We start from the raw sequence: 27044 nt of genomic DNA, 5'->3' as shown, positions 1-27044 counted from the left end.
TCATTGAAGCTTGGTTCAGGGGCTACTGAGGGAGTTCCGGACTAGGGGGTGTCCGGATAGCCAAACTATCATGATCGGCCAGACTCCAAGACTATGAAGATACAAGATTGAAGACTTCGTCCCGTGTCAGGATGGGACTTTCCTTGGCGTGGAAGGCAAGCTTGGTGATACGGATATGTAGATCTTCTACCATTGTAACCGACTCTGTGTAACCCTAGCCCTCTCCGATGTCTATATAAACCGGATGGCTTTAGTCCGTAGGACGAATAACAATCATACCATAGGCTAGCTTCTAGGGTTTAGCCTCCTTGATCTCGTGCTAGATCTACTCTTGTAACACACATCATCAATATTAATCAAGCAGGACGTAGGGTTTTACCTCCATCAAGAGGGCCCGAACCTGGGTAAAACATCGTGTCCCTTGTCTCCTGTTACCATCCGCCTAGATGCACAGTTTGGGACCCCCTACCCGAGATCCGCCGGTTTTGACACCGACACTAGCCCTCTCTGTTGTCTATATAAACCAGAGGTTTAGTCCGTAGGACAAGAACAATCATAATCATAGGATAACATCTAGGGTTTAGCCATTACGATCTCATGGTAGATCAACTCTTGTAATACTCATATTCATCAAGATCAATCAAGCAGGAAGTAGGGTATTAACTCCATAAAGAGGGCCCGAACCTAGGTAAACATTGTGTCCCCCCACCTCCTGTTACCATCAGCCTTAGACGCACAGTTCAGGACCCCCTACCCGAGATCTTCCAGTTTTGACACCGACATTGGTGCTTTCATTGAGAGTTCCACTGTGTCGTCACCAGAAGGCTTGATGGCTCCATCAATCATCCGCAACAACACAGTCCAGGGGTAGATCTTCCTCCCCGGGCATATCTTCGTATTCGGCGGCTTCGCATTGCGGGCCAACTCGCTTGGCCATCTAGAGGAGATCGATAGCTGCGCCCCTGGCCACCAGGTCAGATTTGGAAGCCTGAATTTTGTGCCCGATATCCGTGGAGACTTGATCTTCGATGGATTCGAGCCCCTGACGGCTGCCCCCTGCCACCACAATGAACATGACCTGAATCTGTCATCTGGCAACACTTAGGAGATAGCGCCTATAATCGCTATGGCCCTAGATCCGGAACATATCGCGTTGTTCGAAGACGGGAAGCTCAACCCCACTACAGAAACCGCAGACTCAGCGGCACTAGAGACGAACACAGATTTGACCTCGAACGAGGCCTGTGTCATCAGAACCTCGGACTCGTTTCCGGCCATAGGTTCCAAACCGCGTACGTCCGTGCCTATCGATCAGGCGCCGATCATTGAGTTCAGCTCTGTGGATATCTTCCGGCAGTCACCTTTAGGCAATGTGCTAAATTCATTAAAGGCCCTCGCCTTATCTGGGGATTCTCAGCCGAACTATATTTGGTTCGAATTTGAAGCTGAAAGCAGAGAATTTCAATCCCCACCCACCACCCACTTCATAGCCACTATCAAAGATTTAACCGACATGCTCGACTACGAGTCCGAAGACATCAACGATATGGACGACGATGCCGGAGAGGAGCAGATACAAGAGCCACCGCGCACAGGGCGCTGGGCGGACACCTCCTTGTATGACGTATATATGGTGGATACACTCAATGAAAACAATGGTGATAAAAAAAGATCCAGTCAAGGATAAGCCTCCTGAGAAGCAGCCGAAGCGCCAACGTTAGCGGCGCCGCTCTGAACCACGCCACGGGAAAAACAACGATACCGGCACGGGAGAAAACAACACTCTAGACGATGCCGAAGACACCGAATAGGCCGAACGGGAAGACGGGCAAGCCAGCCGTGATGAACAGGCCATGAATGAAGACTCGGAGGACAGTAATTACATGCCTCTCTCTGAGGACAAGGTGAGACTCGGTGACGAAGAATTTATCGTGCCTGAGGATCCCGTCGAGCAGGAGCGTTTTAAGCGCTGGCTAATAGCCACTGTAAAGAGCCTGAAGAAAAAGCAGCAACAGCTTCAAGCTGATCAAGATCTGCTCACTGATTGATGGACTGAGGTCCTGGCAGCCGAGGAATATGGCCTCGAGCGCCCAACCAAGAGTTACCCGAAGCGCAAATTGCTACCCCAATTTGATGACGAGGCGCTGGAGCCCACACTACCAGCACATGATGTGGCTGACCGACCACCACGTGGCCGGGACAAAGCGGCAACTCAGCCCGAACACCAGCCCGCACTACGTCGCCGAACAAACAGAAACACAACAGCTTGAGGATACACACATGACCTGCGGTACAACTTGGAAGACAGAGCAGGCCAGACCAGATCGATCTATGGATTGCGGGGGCGCGCCCCAATGCACAACGACGGCCACCTTGCCGGACGTAACAAATACAACCCTGTTCGGGCCGAACACCGGAAAGCAGCTCCAGCCGAGCTACGTTGCGACGTGGCCCGACACAGAGGCGCCGCACACCCCCTATGCTTCACCGACGAAGTAATGGAACATGAATTCCTAGAAGGGTTTAAACCCGTAGATATTGAATTGTATGATGGGACAATAGATCCCGCGGTATGGATTGAGTACTTTCTTCTCCATATTCACATGGCCCGTGGTGATGATCTCCACGCCATGAAGTATCTCCTGCTAAAACTCAAGGGACCAGCTCGACACTGGTTGAACAGTTTGCCCGAAAACTCAATTGGCAGTTGGGAGAACCTGGAAGATGACTTCCTTGACAACTTCCAAGGCACCTATGTCCGACCTCCGGATGCCGATGACTTAAGTCATATAATCCAACAGCCCGGAGAGTCAGCCAGGAAATTCTGGACTCGGTTCTTAACTAAAAAGAACCAGATCGTCGACTTTCCGGATGCCGAAGCCCTAGCAACATTCAAACATAACATCCGCGATGAATGGTTCGCCCGACACCTCGGCCAAGAAAAGCTGAAGTCCATGGCAGCCCTTACGACGCTTATGACCCGCTTTTGTGTGGGCGAAGATAGCTAGCTAGCTCGTGGCAACAATAACTCAAGTAAACCTGGCACTTCCGAAGCCAGAGATAGCAACGGCAAGCCCCGACGCAGCAGACACAAGCATCGAAACAATGGTGACAACACCGAAGACACGACTGTCAATGCCGGATTCAGTGGCTCTAAGTACGGTCAGCGAAAGAAGCCATTTAAGAGAAACAATCCGGGCCGGTCCAGTTTGGACCTAATACTCGATCGTCCATGTCAAATCCACGACACCCTCGATAAACCAGCTAATCATACCAATAGAGAATGTTGAGTTTTCAAACAGGCCGACAAGTTAAATGTCGAAAACAAGGAGAAGGGGTCGCAAAGCGATGACGATGTCGAGGAGCCCCGGCTACCGAACACAGGGGGACAAAAGAAGTTTCCTCCACAAGTCAAAATGGTGCACATGATATATGCCACCCATATCCCCAAGAGGGAATGGAAGGGTGCACTCAGGGACATCTAGGAGATGGAGCCAGTCGCCCCAAAATACAACCCATGGTCATCCTGTCCGATCACCTTTGATCGCAGGGACCATCCGACCAGTATCCGTCATGCAGGTTCAGCCGCACTGGTCCTTGACCCAATCATTGACGGATTCCACCTTACGCGAGTCCTCATGGATGGCTGCAGCAGCCTGAACCTGCTCTATTAGGACATAGTGCACAAGATGGGTATCGATCCTTCAAGGATCAAGCCCACAAAAACCACCTTTAAAGGTGTCATACCAGGTGTGGAGGCCTGGTGTACGGGCTCAATCACATTAGAAGTGGTCTTCGGATCCCCAGATAATTTCCCAAGCGAAGAGTTGATCTTTGACATCGTCCCCTTCTGCAGTGGCTATCACGCACTGCTCGGACAAACCACATTCTCTCGATTCAATGTGGTGCCACACTGTGCTTATCTCAAGCTCAAGATGCCTGGTCGATGCGGTATCATAACAGTCAATGGAAACATGGAACGCTCCCTCCGTACTGAGGAGCACACCGCTGCCCTCGCAGCAGAAGCACAGAGTGGCCTCTTCAGGTCGGACCTCAGTTCGGCGGCCAAGCTCTCGGATACTGTCAAAAGAGTCCGAACTACCCTGCAGCAGGACAGTCTAGCTCGTCAAGAGCTTGACTAGCAATTCGGCTTCTGTCCCAACCCCGACCAAACGGTGGTTTCGTACAGCGCGTACATAACTATGCACTCCCAATACCATGGCGATAGACGGAGGCACAACTAGGTTGTGTTCCACAATGCCGCTCAACTGCCCCTGGACACACATTATTTTATATTTTCTTTTTCTTTTTAGGTTACTTCTGTTTAGGCCGTTACTGGCGACCTGATTACCAGACCTATCAAAGGACGGATATACCAAGGAGGGAAGCATCTCGGGCGCATGAGGGAATCTCTAGATATTCTTCTCGATGATCATTCCATCTGTCTTCGGACCCGCACGAAGCTCCCCCTGGTCTCAGCAGGTTAAGAAGTAATATTGTTTATCACACTAATTGTACACATACGCTTCGACATATTATTATACTGCAATAAAAACAATTGGCGGCTCTATCTATATGGCATTAACTTGCTGTTTCATTTTTTGATACTTTTTTCAACTGCAACCGTACATTCTGGTACGCCTCAATTAGCCAGGGGCTTCATTGTACCCCATAACACGGTAAGAAAGTCTGAACACCTTTACGGTTGTTCGGCACCCCAAACTTATAGCATTATATGCATCAGCTTCGAATCATGTCTTGGTTCAATAGTTGGGTTGCCGGCTCCTGTGCTTGCTACCTTACGTTCCGCTATATCGGCTAGGGTAGTAAAGGGAGAACTACTACGATTGTGTCCCAGTTCTTCCAGATGAGCACCTCAGTAGAGAAAGTCGAAAACTGACTGTCATGATATGGTGAGAGCCGGTCAGCTGTTTGAGAGGTCACAAAATCTTTAGTGATTTCTTCCGCATTATGCGATACCTAATGCATCATGCGACGAATCGGTTTTTATCCGATTAGGTGTTTACAATACCCCAAGTTTGAACTTCTGAACACTAGGGGATGCGCCTACATTTTTTATTGTCAAACTCCTATGGTTAAGTGAGGGTGATAAAGCCTTATAGTCCGATTGCCTGGTTTGTTGCGCTAAACACATCCTTTAAGGACCAAAATCTGGAGTAAAGAGTGTTTAGATTTATCCCAACCACCCCCATACTTCCTACGTGGGGGTTGAAGCCGACGACTGGTCAACTCTCAGAATTAATATAAAACAGCCACACAGGAGGTAAAAATTCAAATAACAAGCATTATATTACATAACGATCTTGTTTCATATTACAACACAGGATAACATGAATGTATTCATGGGAATATAATATCCTTGGCCCATTGCTCCGCCATAAGGCGGGATCACTCCAAGACGCTGTCATAGTACATCTTGGGCTTGCGGTGCTCCTTCCCTGCGGGTGGTCCTTCGGTCATTAGCTTCACATCATCCATTTTTGCCCAGTGCACCTTGGCGCGGGCAAAGGCCATCTGAGCGTCTTCAATGCAGACCAACCGCTTGATGGCGTGAAGCCGAGGGCAGGCACTGACTAGCCGCTTCACGAGTCCGAAGTAGCTGTTGGGAATAGCTTCAGCATGCCATAGCCGGATTAATTAATCCTTCATGGCTAGTTCGGCCGCCCTGTGCAGCTCGACCAGCTGTTTTAGCTGATCGATAAAGGGCACCGAATGTTCTGGAGCAAGGTATTGCGACCAAAATAGCTTCTCCGTAGAGCTCCCCTCTTCGGCTGGGTAGAATTGTGCAGCGTCGGATACACTGCACAGTAGATCCGCAAACACCCCTAGAGAACTCCGAATTCGGGTCAGTAAAAGGAACCTTTTCTTCATATATTTGATCTGCATAACAAAGACCTTACCCGTCGAGATTTTTCTGGCCTCCTGGATTTCCTAGAGGATGCCTTGGGCTTCAACTCGGGCATCGTGTGTGGCTTGACGAGCCTTGGTGAGTTCGGATTCTTTATCCGCAATACTCTGCTCCAAGGACTCGCTCTTCTTTACGGCTTCCTGGAGCTATTGTTGAACCTCAATGACCCTGGCCTCGTATTTTTCACGAGTGGCCTGCTCCTTGGCCGCCTTCTTCTCGTCCTCGGCTAGCGCCTTCTTGAGAGCCTAGACTTTGGTCGCCGCTCCTAAAATATATCAAGACATTTTTAGTCAAAATAAATTACTCATCCATATTGAATACAAACAAGGTTATTGTATACCTTGGTTCTCCTCCAGTTGCTTCTTTACATGGCCGAGCTCTTCCTCGGCCCACTCCAGACTCTTCTTCAGTCCGGAGACATCAGCAGTATGGGAGGTTGCAGCCAATAACGACACTTGCTTATTCACATAGACATTTTATAGTTAGTCTCCTGCGAAACTTATTTGATCCTCTGTCCAGCATTTTTCTAATACCGGATAGTGTTCAGGGGCTACTGTCTATACTGTGACATTCTTTTCTTATATATATATCTAATTTCATTGGTACCTCAAAGCCTGTTAGAAGGCTTCTGCAGGCTTCGGTCAGCCCGCTTTTTGCAGACTGAATCATAATCACCGCACCCATAAGGGTATGATGCTCTTCAACAATGGAAGCGCCTTGCAGCGCCTCCAACAAAGTACCCGGCGCCTCTGGGTGGACAGAGGTCACCGGTGGAATGGGCGCACCCTGTTCTGTTGAAGGAGGTTGCTTGCCTAATTCCAGAGCCGTGCTGGCCTCCGGAATTGTGTCCGGCTGGGGGCCGAATTTAGGATGGCCCCCGCCGTCAGTATCCATGGGGCTCTGCTCCCCCATGTGTTCGGCTGTCGAGGTTTGACCCTCCGGCGCCGCCTTGATGGTCTCCTAAACCCCTCCCTGTCCTGGGTTCCTTTGGGACAACACCTTGGTGTTATCCGTGGCCTTGGGAGAGGAGGCTCCCGGGAGGCTCCCACTGTCCATTGCATCTGGGTCCAGCGAGCCCCCCGATGAGGATCACTCGACGTGGAACCTAGCCAGACTACAAAATACGTGACTCAACATATTAATACTATGCAATAGTGAGGCTCGATATATGAATGTGTCCAGGTTTCTTAGTACTCACGATTTGGCCAGAGGCTTGACCCTGGGTTCCCAGTCCGAGCTGCTGTCGGTGGCCGCGGTGGAATCGTCTAGAAGGGAACCTTTCCCCTTCTTAGATTTTTCGGCCTCCAAAAGCATAGAGGCCATCCTCTTCTTTCTCCCCCTCATGGGGGGGGGGAGGAATGGCTTTCTTCTTCTTCCTCCTCCTCTTCCTCATCTTCTTCGGCGGAGGAGTGGGCCTCAACATCTTCGGACGCCACGTACGAAGTGCCCTTGCGATGGAGACTGCCCCTGGTCTCCTTGGTCTCCTTCTTGGCCTTCTTCTTCGGCGCCTTATAAGGCACCGGGACCAGCATCTTTGTCAGAAGCGGTCCTGCTTGCTCTTCGGGCAGCGGGGCCGGACAGTAAATCCACTCCGCCTTCTTTGTGCAGCCCTGGGAGAATCATTAGGGAAATATTAGGAGTTTCCCTCAAGTATGTGAGTAAAGGATACACCTTGAAAACATATAATGACTTACCGGGCTTGCGAGACGGTCCAATTTATGGCCGCGATCATCGGCCAAGTCCGGCTACGACTTGCCAGTCTTAAATAACACCTTCCAGATGTCTTTGTGCGTTGTGCCGAAAAACTCCAGCAGGGTCTGATGCTTGGCCGGATCAAACTCCCATAGGTTGCAAGTCCGACGTTGGCATGGAAGGGTCCGGCAAACTAAAATCACCTTGACCACATCGAGAAGTTTGATATTCTTGTCTCCCATACTCTTGATACGCGCCTGGAGCGCCGTCAGCTCATCTGACAAAGACCAGTCCAGGCCCTTCTCGGGCCAGGACGTGAGCCACATTGGGGCTCCGGATCAAAATTCGGGAGTCGTGGCCCATTTGGTGCCGCGTGTCTTAGTGACGTAGAACCACTATTGCTGCCACCCTTTTACAGACTCGTTGAATGTACCTGATGGCCATTTGACGTTGGGCATCTTGCTCACCATGGCGCCTCCGCACTCGGTGTGCTCGCCGCCCACCACCTTCGGCTTCATGTTGAAGATCTTTAGCCACAGTCCGAAGTGTGGAGGGATGCGGAGGAAGGCCTCGCACACGAAGATGAATGTCGAGATGTTGAGGAAGGAATTTCGGGATAGATCATGGAAATCTATCCCGTAGTAGTACATGAGTCCACGAACGAATGGGTGGAGGGGAAATCCCAACCAATGGACAAAGTGAGGGAGGAATACAACCCTCTCATAGGGTTCCGGAGTGGGCACAATCTGTCCCTCGGCTGGGAGACAATGTACGATCTCCTTGGCCAGATACCCGGCCTCCCAGAGTTTCTTGATATCCTTCTCCTTGACGGAGGAGGCCATTCACTTGCCTTGCGCTCCGGATCCAGACATGGCTGGAGTGCTTTTTGAGGCGGAAGAGATGAGAGCTTGGGCGCTGGAGCTCGAGGATGGGGAAGAAGAGAGAAGGCATGGGTGAAAGAGTTGGATCCTTATCCCTTTATAAAGGCAGTAAAAGTCATGTGCCTCCCCACTCACCTTAAAATTTGCTTACTCCCCAAGCACCGTGCAGGTTACACGGTTGGGTTACCCATACCCGTATTGATGAGAATCCCATGATAAGGGGACACGATCTCTGCTTTGACAAGACATGCCAATGAAACCGCACTTCGAAATACGGAGGGGCAGGCTAAAAATGGTTCGAATAATGACCGAGCTATGGCGTGGTATCACACTATGAAAAGTTGTCAGCAGATAGGAATCGCGGAATATTATACTCTCTACGGTGGTATATGGAATTTGTTTTGCAGAGCTAGACATGATTCTGGTGTTCAAAATCTACTTTGTATTATTCGAAGAAGGAACCCGCCTTGCAATGCTGAAGACAATCTGCGCGCTGGACTCATCGTCATTCAAGCCTGGTTCAGGGGCCACTAAGGGAGTCCTGGATTAAGGGGTCCTCGGACAGCCGGACTATATACATGGGCCGGACTATTGGGCTATGAAGATACAAGATAGAAGACTTCGTCCCGTGTCCGGATGGGACTCTCCTTTGCGTGGAAGGAAAGCTTGGTGATTCGGATATGTAGATTCCTTTCTCTGTAACCGACCTTGTATAACCCTAGCCCTCTTCAGTGTCTATATAAACCGGAGGGTTTAGTCCGTAGGACAAGAACAATCATAATCATAGGCTAGCTTCTAGGGTTTAGCCATTATGATCTCGTGGTAGATCAACTATTGTAATACTCATATTCATCAAGATCAATCAAACAGGAAGTAGGGTATTACCTCCATAGAGAGGGCCCGAACCTGGGTAAACATTGTTCCCCCGCCTCCTTTTACCATCAGCCTTAGACGAACAATTCGGGACCCCCTACCCGTTATCCGCCGGTTTTGACATAGACACCTGCCGACACAGAACGCCAAGGTCTGACTTGCACCCTTTTCAAGCCGTTCGTACGTCAAGGGGGACTCCTGAGCATCGCATCTCAGGCCTAACTAGTCACGTAGCCCTCACCCCTTCGTCTCGTCCTGGCAATCCAGACGACCCAACAGCGGCTGAGGTACGCGCGGGGCCGGGCCCTGCCAACGCAGAACACCAAGGCTTGGCTTTGCAGTTTTTCTAAGCTGTTCGCACGTCAAGGAGGACTCCTGAGAATCGCGTCTCAGGAGCCTAACTGGTCATGTAGCCCCAAACCTCTTGGGCTCGTCCTGGCAATCCGGACAACCCAACGACGGCCGCGGTATGTGCGGGGCCAGGCTCTGCTGACGCAGAACCATAAAGCAAACGAAAAAAATCAAAGGACCATAATCTAATTATTACAAAGCATTTTGTTCCAAGCAAACCGTTTTAAATGCCTCCGCGCGGCATGCTACATGATAGAGGACAGACAGGAAGGAGCAGCGTCACCAAGCCACCTCTTCAGACCTGGGTGCCGTCGTCACCCACCAGCGGAACCCCGTCGCCAGGCGCATCACCTGTCCCCTTGGCCCCGGTCGGAGGACCAACGACCAGGAACTTTCTCAGCATGGCGTCCACAGAGCTCTTCACGGTGGCAGCAGGAGCGTCCTTGGAGTCGGAGTCCACAGGAGCGAGTAAGGAGGAGAAGTCGAAGCTGGCGTCTCGGAGATAGAGATGGTTGAAGACACACGTAAGGTCTGAAGAAGAAAGCAAGCGCGCCTCACCTTCCACCAAACAGCCAAACCCGTCGACAACATCCTCGAGCACTACCAAGACCTCAGGGAGCAGAGCGGCAGGGCTCTCCCTCAGGGCCATCACCGTCGCCTTCTTCAAGAGATCGTCCCCAAAGATCGATCGCTAAGCCTCCTGGAACCTTGCCTCGAGGGAGGAAAGGGCGCTGTGCTCCATGGTGGTTGCTTTCTCGGCCTCGGCAAGGGATGCCTGGGCCGCCTCCACCTCCTCCTTCAGCTTCGTCAGGCGGTCGCGCTCCAGAGCCTGCTCTAGGGCCGCCTTCTTTAGCTCGGCTTCTCGGTCGGCAACTGCAGTCTCCTGGGCCTTCAGCTTCTCCTCACGCTCATGGAGCTGGCTGGTCTAGGCGGCCTGCTGATCCTAAAGAGCCTTCAGTTCAGCCTCCATCATGTGACACCAATTCTCGTCTTCCATGGCCTCCTTCCGCGCCAGGTCGCGCTCGGTGGAAGCCACCCCAAGCGCCTTCTGGGCTTCCTCCGAAGAGCCCCAGGCCGCTCGGACAGACGTGTCAGCTTGGAGCCATCCAGAAATTAGCCCCAGGCGCCCCAACACCGCGCACCGGTCCGGGCCCCGAAGTTCATCCTGGAGGAGGTCCAGCGCCGCCTTTGCCTCCTCCAGGGCTCCGGAGGTGGCAGGGGCGCCACGGCCCAGCTGCATGACGGGCAGAAGAGAAGACGTCCTCGGCGTCAGGATGGGAGGAGCCACTGCAGCAGGAAAGACCGAGGGCTCCGGAGGCTGGGCGGTCTCAGCAGCCATAGCCAGGATGGGCGCTAGAGGGGTCAGCTCCACTGAAGGCGCCGGCACCTCCTGAGGACAAGCTTCCATGCCCTGGGGAGACGGCATCACCAATGGAGCTGCAAGGGCTGCGACGCTCTCCTTCACGAGGCCTGCGGCGGCCACCTCGATGCGCTCGACCACAGCAACTACTCCGCCCTCCTTCTGCTTCTTCGATGACTGCTGCCTAATGACAGACGAAGATGCTGAGCATCGCATCAACAATCAATGGCATGACCAGGGAGAAGACTTACTAGTCGGCGAAGACATAGCTTCTCTTGAGGCTCAGCAATGGGGGCCGAGCCAGGGCATTCGGAGCCGCACTCTTGGGAGCAGGAGAACTCGCGGTCGGTGCCACCCAGGACACAGCTGGCAAAGGTGGAACTCTACCGGGGGGATCAGCAAAGTCCTACCCTTCTTCAAGGCCTTCCGCTTGGGCTGCTTCGAGGAGGCCACCCCAGACCTCGTAGTGACCCCGGAGGGGCGAGCCAGCTCCATCACCGGAGGCGTATCGTCTTCATCATCGTCAGGGAAGTCACGAAGGATCTCCCTCTGCCTCGGGGTAGAGGATTCCTCCACAACCTCTTCCTCTATGGCCTGAGAGGATTGGTCGTCGTAGGACAGGTCAACCAAGGAGGTAGGCGGCGGGGGAGGCCCCGCCCGCACGAGCCCAAACTCGTCGAAGACTGGCATGGCAGCAGCAACCTCCTCCCTGTTGGCTCGACAGTACAACGGGAGCCAATCCTCCGGAGGACCGCTCGGGTCTTTCCTGGTCAACTAAAGCAACACCTTGCTCAGCTCCTCCTCGAGAAGGGCGTCCTGGCATAGGCCGATCTTGTCAACAGCGCCCCCGAGCTTCCACAGGGGTAGGAGCGATCTTGGAGCGGCGCGAGGCGCTGCGTCAAAAACTCCTTGATAAACATGGACCCCGTCAGCTTCTCGCTCTTTAGGTTCCCCTCCATCTTCTTCACCAACGGCTTCAGGGAAGGGTTGGTGATCTTTTCAGAAATCCACCCCTTCCCGGAGGAGGGGAACTCTGTCGACAGCTCCAGCAAGTCATGCGAGCACTTGGCATCCATCAGAACCCACCTCTTCAGGGCATCCTCCACCTTCTTCCCGGCGCGGGAGATCGTGTTACCGCCCCGGGCTGCAATGAAGCAGATGCATGCAGCGGGATGGTCGCCACCCATGCGGAGGAAGAAGAAGTGGTGGAGCATGGCGACGGAGGGCATCACCCCCATGGTCGCCTCACAGTAGAAGGCGAAGATGGACAGGAGGAGGATGGAGTTGGTGAAGGAAATATGCCCTAGAGGCAATAATAAAGTTGTTTTTTATATTTCCTTATATCATGATAAATGTTTATTATTCATGCTAGAATTGTATTAACCGGAAACTTAGTACATGTGTGAATACATAGACAAACAAAGTGTCACTAGTATGCCTCCACTTGACTAGCTCGTTGAATCAAAGATGGTTAAGTTTCCTAGCCATAGACATGAGTTGTCATTTGATTAACGGGATCACATCATTATAGAATGATGTGATTGACTTGAACCATTCCGTTAGCTTAGCACTTGATTGTTTAGTATGTTGCTATTGCTTTCTTCATGACTTATACATGTTCCTATGACTATGAGATTATGCAACTCCCGTTTACCGGAGGAACACTTTGTGTGCTACCAAACATCACTACGTAACTGGGTGATTATAAAGTTGCTCTACAGGTGTCTCCAAAGGTACTTGTTGGGTTGGCGTATTTCGAGATTAGGATTTGTCAATCCGAATTGGGAGGGGGCCCGGCCCCCCTTTCCTTCCTCCCTCCTTCCTCTTCCTTCCTCTCCCTCCCCAATAGGAAATGGAGGACTCCCCCCCTTGGGCGCGCCTCCTCCTCCTGGCCGGCCCTCTCCTGCCCTCCTTCATATACGGAGGAGGGGTGAGGGAGTCCTGGATTAGGGGGTGTCCGGATGGCCGGACTAAGACCTTTGGTCAGACTCCCGGAGTATGAAGATACAAGATTGAAGACTCCGTCCCGTGTCCGAATGGGACTTTCCTTGGCGTGGAAGGCAAGCTTGGCGATACGATATGAAGATCTCCTCCCATTGTAACCAACTCTGTGTAACCCTTGCCCTCTCCGGTGTCTATATAAACCAGAGAGTTTTAGTCCGTAGGACGAACAACAATCATACCATAGGCTAGATTCTAGGGTTTAGCCACTCTGATTTCGTGGTAGATCTACTCTTGTACAACCCATATCATCAATATTAATCAAGCAGGAGTAGGGTTTTACCTCCATCGAGAGGGCCCGAACCTGGGTAAAAACATCGTGTCCCTTGTCTCCTGTAACCATCCGCCTAGACGCACAGTTCGGGACCCCCTACCCGAGATCCGCCGGTTTTGACACCGACATTGGTGCTTTCATTGAGAGTTCCTCTGTGTCGTCGCCTTTTAGACTCGATGGCTTCTTCGCTCGTCAACTGCGACGCGGTCTGGGATGAGACTTTTCTCCCCGACAGATCTTCATATTCGGCGGCTTCGCACTGCGGGCTGACTCGTCCGGCCATCTGGAGCAGATCGAGAGCTACGCCCCTGGCCATCAGGTCAGGTTTGGAAGCTTGAACTACACGGCCGACATCCGCGGGGACTTGATCTTCGACGGATTCGAGCCACAATTGGGTGCGCCACACTGTCATGATGGGCAATATTTAGCTCTGTCATCGGACAACGCCCAGAGCATCGCTCAGGTGTCCGCTCCGACCATTAGCTCGGAGCCCACTACGCTAGTCGGGGACGGACGGTTAGACGCCACCCCGGAAACTGCAATCTCTACGGCGATAGAGTCGGATACCAGCCTAGTCCCTCGCAAGGCCCGTGACTCCGAGGTGCCGGACTCCGATCCGGACTCCATAAATCCCGCACCTCTCCCGGTTAAGCCCGATTGGGCTCCGGTCATGGAGTTCACCGCCGCGGATGTCTTTCAGCACTCACCTTTCGGCAACATCCTGAATTCGTTAAAGTCTCTCTCTTTGTCAGGAGAGCCCTGGCCGGACTAGGCCAACACGGTTGGGACGCGGACGACGAAGAAATTTGTAGCCCACCCACCACCCACTTTGTAGCCACTGTCGATGATTTAACCGACATGCTCGACTTCGACTCCGAAGACATCGATGGCATGGACGCCGATGAAGGAGATGATCAAGAACCAGTGCCTATAGGGAACTGGAAAGCCACCTCGTCATATGACATATACATGGTGGACACCCCTAAAGCGGGGGATGGCAAGGAGAAAATGGAGGATGACCCCTCCAAGAAGCAACCCAAGCACCGACGTCAGCGGCGCCGCTCTAAGTCCCGCCAAAGCAAAAACGGCGATTCCGGCACCGGAGATAACAATACGCCGGACAGTGCCGAAGACAACCCCCTCCAGCAGGATTCAGTGCAGGAGAACGAAGGAGCCAACCCTCGTGAGAGAGCGGCCGACAAAGTGGATGAGGATGACAATTACATGCCTCCCTCCGAAGACGAGGCAAGCCTCGACGACGATGAATTCGTCGTGCCAGAGGATCCCGTCGAGCAAGAGCGTTTCAAACGTAGACTCGTAGCCACGGCAAGCAGCCTCAAGAAGAAACAACAGCAGCTTAGAGCTGACCAAGACTTGCTAGCCGACAGATGGAACGAAGTCCTGGTGGCCGAAGAGTATAAACTAGAACGCCCATCCAAGAGCTACCCGAAGTGCAGGCTGCTTCCCCAACTTGAGGAGGAAGCAACTAAAACTACATCACCAGCGTACGATGCGCCCGATCGGCCACCCAGTGGCCGCGATAGAGAGGCCTTCAGGCCCTCGACCCAAGCCGCACCCCGACACCGCTCAAAACATACCAGAGTACGGGGAGACGCAACAGACCTGTGAGACATCTTGGAGAATAAGGCAAGGCAAACAAGATCGATCTACGGATCGCATGGGCGCCCCGCTTCACGTGACGCTAGCCGTCTCGCCGGACATAATAAGTATGGCCCGGCCGAATACAACAGACCAAGCTCGTCCGAGCTGCGTCGCGATATAGCTCAGTACAGGGGCGCCGCACACCCACTATGCTTCACAGACGAAGTAATGGATCATCAAATCCCCGAGGGCTTCAAACCCGTAAACATCAAATCATACGATGGCACAACAGATCCCGCGGTATGGATCGAGGATTATCTCCTTCACATCCACATGGCCCGTGGCGATGATCTACACACCATCAAATACCTCCCGCTCAAGCTTAAAGGACCAGCTGAACATTGGCTTAATAGCCTGCCAGCAGAGTCAATCAGTTGTTGGGAGGACCTGGAATCCGCATTCCTTGACAACTTCCAGGGCACGTATGTGCGACCACCATACACCGATGACCTAAGCCACATAATCCAGCAACCATAGGAATCGGCCAGACAATTCTGGACACGGTTCCTGACAAAGAAAAACCAAATAGTCGATTGTCCGGACGCCGAGGCCCTCGCAGCCTTTAGGCACAACATCCGAGATGAATGGCTTGCCCGACACCTAGGACAGGAAAAGCCGAAGTCTATGGCAGCCCTCACGACAATCATGACCCACTTTTGCGCGGGAGAAGACAGCTGGCTAGCTCGTAGCAATAACATAAGCAAAAGCCCCGGCAATTCAGATAACAAGGATAACAACGGTAGGTCACGCCGCAACAAGCATAAGCGCCGCATTAATGGTGACAATACTGAAGATACGACAGTCAATGCCGGATTCAGAGGCTCTAAACTGGGTCAGCGGAAGAAGCCATTCAAACGAAACCCTCAGGGTCCATCCAGCTTAGACCGGATACTTGATCGCTCGTGCCAGATACACGGCACCCCCGAACAGCCAGCCAATTACATCAACAGGGATTGTTGGGTGTTCAAGCAGGCAGGCAAGATAAGTGCCGAGACCAGAGACAAGGGGCTACATAGCGATGATGAGGAGGGGCCCCGGCCGCCGAACAACAAAGGACAGAAGGGATTTCCCCTGCAAGTTCGGACGGTGAATATGATATACGCAACCCACATCCCCAAAAGGGAGCGGAAGCGTGCTCTCAAGGATGTCTATGCGCTGGAGCCAGTCGCCCCAAAGTTCATCCCATGGTCCTCCTGCCCGATCACTTTCGATCAACGGGACCATCCCACCAGCATCCGTCATGGAGGATTCGCCGCACTGGTCCTAGACCCAATTATCGATGGATTTCACCTTACCAGAGTCCTAATGGACGGCGGCAGTAGCCTGAACCTGCTTTACCAGGACACAGTGCGGAAAATGGGCATAGATCCTTCGAGGATTAAACCCACAAACACAACCGTCAAAGGTTTCATACCAGGGGTCGAAGCCAGCTGTACAGGCTCGGTCACACTCGAGGTGGTCTTCAGATCATCGGATAACTTCCAGAGCGAGGAGTTAATCTTCAACATAGTCCCATTCTGCAGTGGCTATCATGCCCTGCTCGGACGAACCGCATTTGCAAAATTCAACACGGTGACGCACTACGCATATCTCAAGCTCAAGATGCCAGGACCTCACGGAGTCATCACGGTAAATGGAAACATAGAATGCTCTCTCCGAATGGAGGAGCACACGGCGGCCCTGGCATTGGAAGTACAGAGTAGCCTCTCAAGGCAGTTCTCCAATAGAGGCGCCAAACGTCCGGACAACGTCAAGCAAGCCTGAAGTAACCTACAACAAATCCGGCTGGCACATTCCGAGCAAGCATAGCAGTGAGGCCCCGACCCCAGCCCCCGCCAAATGACAATGCTGGTACCACACGTACATAATTACGCCTTAGAGATACCATGGGCATAAGGGGAGGGGCACAACAATGGCACGCCCAAAATGCGGCTTAACCGCACTAGGGGGCTCCCTATTTCGCCGTTTTCCTTTTTTACACACTTTCAGGACCCAACTATTTGGAAGGCCTGTCCGGCAATACTATCGCCGAACCAACGATGCAATAGCCAGGGAGGAAGCAAGCTACGTCAAAAGTCAAGGTGGTCTCTATAACGAGTTTAATACCTGTTTCTCTTACAATCCTGCAGCTTGCCCCTGAAGGGGAATATGTCAAATACTCCCATCTCTTGCTTACCGCACTTTTTGTACCGTTCTGCTTTCACAACAGCCCTTTTTAATAAACAATACATAGCTCTTACTTATTATTGTACTTATCTATTTTATATGCAAACATGTTAAGTCATGATACTATGCAATCGTACACTTTGGCACGGATAATACACCAGGGGCTTACAACACCCCATAACGTGGTGTGAGAAGACCGGACACTCTAACAAGTGCGGCACCCCGAACTTATAGCACTATATGCATCGGCTCCGAATCATGTCTTTGGTCAATAGTTGGGTTTGCCCGGCTCCCATGTTTTGGTACCTTACGTTCCGCATTGTTGGCTAAGATAGCGCTGGGAGAACTACTGCGATTGTGCCCCAGTTGAGCTGGGTTAACACCTTGGTAGAGAAAGCTAAAACTGACTGTCATGATAGTGCGAGAGACCGGTCGCTGTTCGCGAGGTTTTTTCGAGTCCTTAAAGACTTATGTCGCTTCAAGCGAGGAACCGGACTTATCCGACCTAGCCGTGGATAGCGCCCCGAACTCGGTCTTACGAATACTAGGGGCTTCGCCGAAATTTAAAATTATAGAATTCTATGGCTAAGTGAGAGTGATAAGCATTATAAGTCCGACGGCCTGGTTCACTGTGCTGAACGCCTCCCTAGATGGACCCAAGAATGGGAACAAGAGCGCTCAGGTTTATCCCGAACACCCTAGCACTCATGGATGGGGGTCGAAGCCGACGACTTGCATCTCTCAGATTTGATAAACGGCCGGACAGAAGGTAATATTTTAAATTAATAAGCGTTGCTTAACGCATATGAACAAAGCTTCAGCGTAGAGGATAACAAACGCGAGTTTACTCAAAAATTACATCTTTGGAGCACTCATCCGCTATGCGGCGAGCACCATTCAGAACGCCATTGTAATACATCTCGGGCGTATGATACTCCTTGCCCGGCGGTGGCGCGTCCGTCAACAGCTTCTCCGTGTCTAGCTTGCCCTAGTGCACCTTAGCATGGGCAAGGGCCCGACGGGCACCTTCAATACAAGCCACAGCCGAGCCGCCGCACCTTCAATACAAGCCACAGACGCGCTTGACGACCTCAATCCACAGACATGCGTCCACGAGCCGCCACACCAGACCGAAGTAGCTCCCAGGCATGGCTTCTCCAGGCCACAGCCGAGCTATGATGCCCTTCATGGCCTGTTCGGCCACCTTGTGGAGCTCAACCAACTGCTTTAGTTGGTCGCTCAGGGGCACCGGATGTCCGGCCTCAGCATATTGAGACCAGAACACCTTTTTCGTCGAGCTCCCCTCTTCGGCTCGGTAGTATGCGGCGGCATCAGACACACTACGGGGCAGATCGGCGAACGCTCCTGGAGAGCTCCGGATTCGGGTATGTAGAAGATAATTAACTTTTATATTTTTGCTTTGCATAAAGAATGCCTTACCCGCCGCTATCTTCTTCATCGCCTCGATCTCCTGAAGGGCCTTCTGGGCTTCGGCCTTAGCGGTCTTGGCACTCTCAAGAGCCAAGGCAAGCTCAGACTCTCGAGTCTTCGAGTCACGCTCCAAACTCTCGTGTTTTTCCACGAGAGCCTGGAGCTCTTGCCGCACCTCCGCCACCCGCGCCTCCTGCTTCTCTCGCTTGGTGTGCTCCAAGGATGCACTCTTTTCGGCCTTGGAGACCGCCTCTTTCAGGGTCGCCACCTCGGTCGTGGCTCCTACAACATTAACGTTGGTCCTGTTATTATTTTGCAACCAAGTATTTCTATATACATTTACAGGAGGTACTATGTACCCTCTTTATCCTCGAGCCGCTTCTTGGCACGGCCGAGCTCACTCTCGGACCGCTCGAGGCTTTCCTTCAATGCATTGACCTCCACAATCAGTGCGGCAGAGGTCAGCAACGTAGCCTGCATTCCCGTATTAACATATTTCTATTAGACTCCTGCGTGTATCTTTTTCGATCCTCAGCTCGGCTTTTCTTTCCGAACACCGAACTGAGCATCAGGGGCTACTGTCTATGCGGTAATATTTTTTATATGTTTTTGAACACATACTTCAAAGCCCGTTAACAGGCTTGTACAGGCTTCCGTCAGCCCGCTCTTGGCGGACTGAACCTTCTGAATCACCGCACTCATAACAGTGCGGTGTTCCTCGTCGATGGAGGCTCCCTTAAGCGTCTCCAGAAAATTGTCCGGTGCCTCCGGATGGACGGAAGTCGCCGGCGTTGCAGGCTCGCCCTTCTTATGGAGGCGCCGCCTATCGGACTCTGGAACCGCTGATGGTTCCGGAGCAGTGTCCGGCCCGGGGCCGGACTTAGATCCCTCCGGGGCTTTACCCCCTTCGGGCCTGGAGTCCGGGAGATCGCCTTGCGGTGCCTCCAGGACCACCTCCTCCTGGTTTAGTCCCTTTCGGGACCCTACCTCGGTGTCGTCCACAGGGAGCAGGGAGGAGGCCGTCGGAAGCGAAGCGCTGTTCACATCTGACGAATTCAGGGAGCCACTCGACGAATGACCGAGCTGAGCTCTAGGCGGAGTACATGATTAAAATTCGGCGTTAGACATTACCAAGTAATAGAAGAGCGCCATGAGTCATTCAGGTAACCGGACACTTACGACTTTGCCAGGGGCTTGACCCTGGATGGCCATTCCTCCCCGCCGTCTTCGGCGTCGGAGGCGTAGTCCGGCAGATGGGTCTTCCCCTTCTTGGACCCTCCAGCCTCCCCAGTTGGGGCGGCCTTCCTTTTCTTTCCTCCCCTCGTTGGAGGGGGAGAGGCTTCTTCTTCTCCTTCCTCCTCCTCGTCTTCCGAAGCAAAGGGCGCGTCGGGGTTGTCGGGCGATGAATCTGACACCACCGGGCGCCGGGAACTCTTTCGGGTCCTCGTGGCCTTCTCCTTGGCCTTCTTCTCCAGCACCACGTGAGGTGCCGGAATCAGTAGCTCCGCTAGGCGTGCGTCTGCTGGGCCTTCAGGCAAATGGGCCGGACAGTCAAACTGTCCAGATGTCCTCTTCCAGTCCTGTCAAAGGAACGGGAGTTTAGATCCCACATAAAGTCACACTATGAAATTCGGGTAGCCCGTAAGGGACTAAATGTAAGCTTACTTCGGAGGCTTGACGTTTGGCGCAGAATCCGCAATCCTCGGTGACGGGAGGGGAGACCTCGGAACTCTTGAAAAACACCTTCCAGGCGTCCTCGTGCTTCGTTTCGAAGAGCCGGGATAGAGTCTGGTGCTGGGCCGGGTCAAACTCCCACAAATTGAAGTCCCGTCGTTGACACAGGAGGATACGGCGGAAGGGCATGACCTGGACTACGTTGACAAGCTTGACCTTCTTGGTCACCAGGTCTCGGATGCAGGTTTGGAGTCCGGTCACCTCTTCCGGATTGCCCCATGACAGGCCCGTCTCTTTCCAAGATGTGAGCCGGGTGGGGATGCCGGATCGAAATTCGGGGGCTGCTGCCCACTTAGGGTCACGCGGCTCGGTGATATAGAACCACCCCGATTGCCACCCTTTGATGGTTTGCACGAAGGCACCCTCGAGCCAAGTGATGTTGGCCATCTTGCCCACCATAGCACCTCCGCATTCTGCTTGTCGGCCTTTCACAACCTTCGGCTTGACGCTGAAGATCTTCAGCCATATGCCAAAGTGAGGCTGGATGCGGAGGAAGGCCTCACACACGACGATAAACGCCGAGATATTGAGGATGAAGTTCGGGGCCTTATCGTGGATGTCTAGGCCATAGTAGAACATGAGCCCCCGGACGAACGGGTGAAGAGGAAAACCCAGTCCGCGGAGGAAATGGGGAAGAAAAACAACCCTCTCATGGGACCTGGGAGTGGGGATGAGTTGCCCTACATCCGGAAGCCGGTGCGCGATGTTGTCAGACAAGTATCCGGCCTTCCTCAGCTTTTTGATTTGCCCCTCCGTGACGGAGGAGGCCATCCATCTACCTCCCGCTCCGGACATGGTTGGAGAAGGTTGAGGTGGGAAGTGCAGGCTTGGGCGCTAGAGCTCGAGCGCACGGGGACGGATAAGCAGAAGAGGAAGAAGGCGTGAATGGAAAGGGCGGATTCTTATCCCCTTATATGGGCGGCCAAAACTACGAGCCCCCCACCGGCCTAATAAAACTCGCTCATCCCCCAAGCACCGCAGTTAATGGCGCGGTTGGGTTACCCACACCCGTATTGATGAGAATCCCGGAATAAGGGGACATGATGTCTTCTTTGACAAGACGTGCCAAGGAAACCGCCTCGCTAAACGCGCTGAGGTGGAACAATAAACTGAGTAAAAGCCTGGTCGTGGCATGATGTCACGCCGCAGAATACGTCAGCAGATCCGATTAACGCAAATATTATTCTCTCTACGGTGGAATGTGGAAATTATTTTGCAGAGCCGGACACTAGCCTGGTTTTCAACATCTTCTATGAAATATTCGGAGGAGGAACCCGCCTTGCAATGCCGAAGACAACTTGCGCGTCGGACTCGTCGTCATTGAAGCCTGGTTCAGGGGCTACTGAGGGAGTCCTGGATTAGGGGGTGTCCGGATGGCCGGACTAAAACCTTTGGTCGGACTCCCGGACTATGAAGATACAAGATTGAAGACTCCGTCCCGTGTCCGGATGGGACTTTCCTTGGCGTGGAAGGAAAGCCTGGCGATACAATATGAAGATCTCCTCCCATTGTAACCAACTTTGTGTAACCCTAGCCCTCTCCGGTGTCTATATAAACCGGAGAGTTTTAGTCCGTAGGACGAACAACAATCATACCATAGGCTAGATTCTAGGGTTTAGCCACTCTGATCTCGTGGTAGATCTACGCTTGTACTACCCATATCATCAATAGTAATCAAGCAGGAGTAGGGTTTTACCTCCATCGAGAGGGCCCGAACCTGGGTAAAAACATCGTGCCCCTTGTCTCCTGTTACCATCCGCCTAGACGCACAGTTCGGGATGCCCTACCCGAGATCCGCCGGTTTTGACACCGACAAGGGGGGCACCCCATAGACACAACAATTGATCCCTTGGATCTCTTAGCCGTGTGTGGTGCCCCCCTCCACCATAATCCACCTTGATAATATCATAGCGGTGCTTAGGCGAAGCCCTATGTCGGTAGAACATCATCATTGTCACTACGCCGTCGTGCTGACGGAACTCTCCCTCAAAGCTCGGCTGGATCAGAGTTCAAGGGACGTCATCGAGTTGAGCGTGTGCTGAACTCGGAGGTGACGTGAATTTGGTACTTGATCGGTCGGATCATGAAGATGTACGACTACATCATCCGCGTTGTGCTAATGCTTCCGCTTTCGGTCTACAAGGGTACGTGGACACACTCTCCCCTCTCGTTGCTAGGCATCACCATGATCCTGTGTGTGCGTAGGATTTTTTTTGAAATTACTATGTTCCCCAACAGTTGGGATGAATGTGGAGCGCGTGGAGGCCATAGTGGTGAAGAACGGCGTAGAAGAAGCGGGAGAATGGGGGAACCAGCCCCGAGTAGATGCTATGCAGGAAGAAGGGGTAGAAGGTACTGTCCGCAGGCTCCGGCGCGGCGGCGACGATCCGGAGCGCAGTCTCCTTCCACTCGTGTCCTCGCTCGTCGTCAGGGGAAGCACGGTCTGGAACTTCTCCTCGGTGACGGAGGGCGCGAACAGCACCGGCTCGTACCAGGCGGAGCCGGCAGCTGAGGCTGAGGCATTGGTCTTCTCAACAACCATTGGGCAGAAGATTAGAGGAGGAAAATCGGCAGATCTGATGAGTTCTTCCGAAGTTGGGAGAAGGGGATCTGGAGCAAGACAAAGAGGAGGCAATGAAAGCCTGGCGGCAGATGGCAGCCCTTTTCTCAGACGAAAACAGTTGCCGAGGCAACGTGGGGAAGTGGAGTCGCCCACGTCCCATCAATCGCCATCCGTCATCAAGGCCTCAGGCGATTAGGGCCCGTGGCGCTCCGCACTTGCCCTTTGGCTTAACCTGGAAGCCAAGTCTGAGCACGCCTTGGGCCTGGGGGCTACTATCGGCATTCTGGATAAGGGGGTGAGGGAGTCCTGGATTAAGGGGTCCTCGGACAGCCGGACTATATACATTAGCCGGACTGTTGGACTATGAAGATACAAGATAGAAGACTTCATCCCGTGTCCGGGTGGGACTCTCCTTTGCATGGAAGGAAAGCTTGGCGATTCGGATATGTAGATTTCCTTCTCTGTAACCGACTCTGTGTAGCCCTAGCCCCCTCCGGTGTCTATATAAACCGGAGGGTTTAGTCCGTAGGACAAGAACAATCATAATCATAGGCTAGCTTCTAGGGTTAGCCTCTACGATCTCGTGGTAGATCAACTCTTGTAATACTCATATCATCAAGATCAATCAAGTAGGAAGTAGGGTATTACCTCCATAGAGAGGGCCCGAACCTGGAAAACATCGTGTCCCCCGCCTCCTGTTACCATTAGCCTTAGACGCACAGTTCGGGACCCCCTACCCGAGATCCGCCGGTTTTGACACCAACATTGGTGCTTTCATTCGGAGTTCCACTGTGTCATCATCATAAGGCTTGATGGCTCCTTCAATCATCTACAATAATGCGTTCCAGGATGAGACTTTTCTCCTCGGACAGATCTTCGTATTCGGCGGCTTCGCACCGCGGGCCAACTCACTTGGCCTTCTGGTGCAGATCGATAGCTATGCCCCTGGCCATTGGGTCAGGTTTGGAAGTTTGAAATACATCGCAGACATCCGCGGAGACTTGATCTTCGACGGATTCGAACCTATGACAGCCGCTCCCTCCAACCACGATGAACATGACTTAAATCTGTCATCGAACCATGCTCAGGAGATAGCACCTGTAACCGTCCTGGCCCTAGATCCAGAATAGATTGCACCGTCCAGGGACGGGGGGCTGGACCCCACGATAGAAGCCGCATACTCTACGGCGCTGGAGCGGAACACAGATCTAACCTCTATTGAGGCATGTGCCATCAAACCCTCGGACTCATCTCCAGATACAGGTTCCAAATCGCGTGTGTCCGCACCCATTGAATCTAATTGGGTGCCGACCTTGGAGTTTACCTCCGCGGATATCTTTCAACACTCGTCCTTGGGCGATGTGCTAAACTCATTAAAGTCTCTCTCCTTGTCAGGAGATTCTTGGTCGAACTATGTCCGGCTTGAGTGGGAAATGGACGACGAAGGACTTTGTCGCCCACCCACCACCCACTTGATACCCACTGTCGACGACTTAACCGACATGCTTGACTTCGACTCCGAAGACATCGACGGTATGGACGACATTGCGGGAGAAGAAGAGGAACCACCGCCCACAGGGCGCTGGACAGCCACCTCGTCATATGACACTTACATGGTGGATACCCCCAAAGAAGACAATGGCGAGGACAAAAAGGATGCTGGCGAGCACAAACCTCCTGAGAAGCTGCTAAAGCACAGACGTCAGTGACATCGCTCTGAACCACGCCATGGTAAAAACAACAATACCAGCCCACGAGACAATAGCAATCCGGACGATGCCGAAGATAATGAAGACGACCCCGCCCAACCAAGCTTCGAACAGGCCAGACGGGAGGACGGGCAAGCCAGCCCTAATGAACAGGCCACGAACGAAGACTCGGAGGACGATAATTACATGCCTCTCTCCTAGGATGAGGTGAGCCCCGGCTACGACGAATTTACCATGCCTGAGGATCCCGCCGAGCAGGAACGCTTCAAGCGCCAGCTTATAGCCACTGCGAAGAGCCTGAATAAGAAGCAGCAGCAGCTTCAAGCTCATCAAGATCTGCTTGCTAATAGATGGACTAAGGTCCTGGCAGCCGAGGAATACGGACTCGAGCACCCAACCAAAAGTTACCCCAGGCGTGATACGTCTCCAACGTATCTATAATTTATGAAGCATTCATGCTATTTTATTATCTGTTTTGAATGATTACGGGCTTTATTATACACTATTATATTACTTTTGGGACTAATCTACTAACCGGAGGCCCATCCCATATTGTTTTTTTCTTGCCTGTTTCAGTATTTCAAAGAAAAGGAATATCAAACGGAGTCCAAACGGAATGAAACCTTCGGGAGCATTATTTTTGGGAAGAATATGATCCTGGAGACTTGGAGTTCACGTCAGAAGAGCCTCAAGGAGGCCAGGAGATAGGAGGGTGCCCCCCTACTGGGCGCGCCCCTGTCTCCTGGGCCCCTCGAGCACCCCTGACCGACTTCCTTCACCTATATAATCCCATATACCCTAAAAACATCAACAACGAAGATAGATCGGGAGTTCCGCCGCCGCAAGCCTCTATAGCCACCAAAACCTTTCGGGAGCCCGTTCCGGCATCCTGCCGGAGGGGGGATCCCTCACCGATGGCCATCTTTATCATCTCGGCGCTCTGCATGACGAGGAGGGAGTAGTTCACCCTCGGGGCTGAGGGTATGTACTAGTACCTATGTGTTTGATCTCTCTCTCTCTCTCATGTTCTCTCTCTCGTGTTCCCTCTACGGCACGATCGTGATGTATCGCGAGCTTTGCAATTATAGTTGGATCTTATGATGTTTCTCCCCCCTCTACTCTCTTGTGATGAATTGAGTTTTCCCTTTGAAGTTATCTTGTCGGATTGAGTCTTTAATGATTTGAGAACTCTTGATGTATTTCTTGCCGTGTTTATATGTGGTGACAATGGGATATCACATGATCCACTTGATGTATGTTTTGGTGATCAACTTGCGGGTTCCGCCCATGAACCTATGCATAGGTCTTGGCACACGTTTTCTTCTTGACTCTCCGGTAGAAACTTTGGGGCACTCTTTGAAGTACTTTGTGTTAGTTGAATAGATGAATCTGAGATTGTGTGATGCATATCGTATAATCAAGCCCACAGATACTTGAGGTGACAATGGAGTATCTAGGTGACATTAGGGTTTTGGTTGATTTGTGTCTTAACGTGTTATTCTAGTATGAACTCTTGAATAGATTGATCCGAAAGAATAACTTTGAGGTGGTTTCATACCCTACCATAATCTCTTCATTTGTTCTCCGCTATTAGTGGCTTTGGAGTGACTCTTTGTTGCATATTGAGGGATTGTTATATGATCTATCTATGTTATTATTGTTGAGAGAACTTGCACTAGTGAAAGTATGAACCTTAGGCCTTGTTTCCTACCATTGCAATACCGTTTACGCTCACTTTTATCACTTGTTACCTTGCTGTTTTTATAATTTCAGATTACAAATACCTTTATCTACCATCCATATTGCACTTGTATCACCATCTCTTCGCCGAACTAGTGCACCTATACAATCTACCATTGTATTGGGTGTGTTGGGGACACAAGAGACTCTTTGTTATTTGGTTGCAGGGTTGTTTGAGAGAGACCATCTTCATCCTACGCCTCCCACGGATTGATAAACCTTAGTTCATCCACTTGAGGGAAATTTGCTACTGTCCTACAAACCTCTGCACTTGGAGGCCCAACAACGTCTACAAGAAGAAGGTTGTGTAGTAGACATCAAGCTCTTTTCTGGCGCCGTTGCAAGGGAGGTGAGTGCTTGGAGATATATCTTTAGATCTTGCAATCGAATCTTTTTGTTTCTTGTCTTATCACTAGTTTATTCTATAAAAGAAAACTACAAAACAAAGGAATTGAGTTTGTCTCATACACTTCATCTTTTTAATATCTTTTGTGAGAAGGATGGTAAGGAAAATTGTGCTCAAGTGCTAGAAGAAGAAATCTATAAAATGTTTGTCACTAAATCTTTGAATGATGATCATGATTGCAATGTTGTTAGTATGAACTCTTTGAATATCCATAGTACTAATGATGATTCCTCTAGTCATGATGAAAATGTCTCCTATAAGCATGTCAACTT

Source organism: Triticum dicoccoides, chromosome 4B (assembly GCF_002162155.2).
Source record: "Triticum dicoccoides isolate Atlit2015 ecotype Zavitan chromosome 4B, WEW_v2.0, whole genome shotgun sequence".
In the NCBI taxonomy this organism is placed as follows: Eukaryota; Viridiplantae; Streptophyta; class Magnoliopsida; order Poales; family Poaceae; genus Triticum; species Triticum dicoccoides.
The sequence above is the reverse complement of the archived record's forward strand: the minus strand, read 5'-3'. Positions refer to the sequence as shown.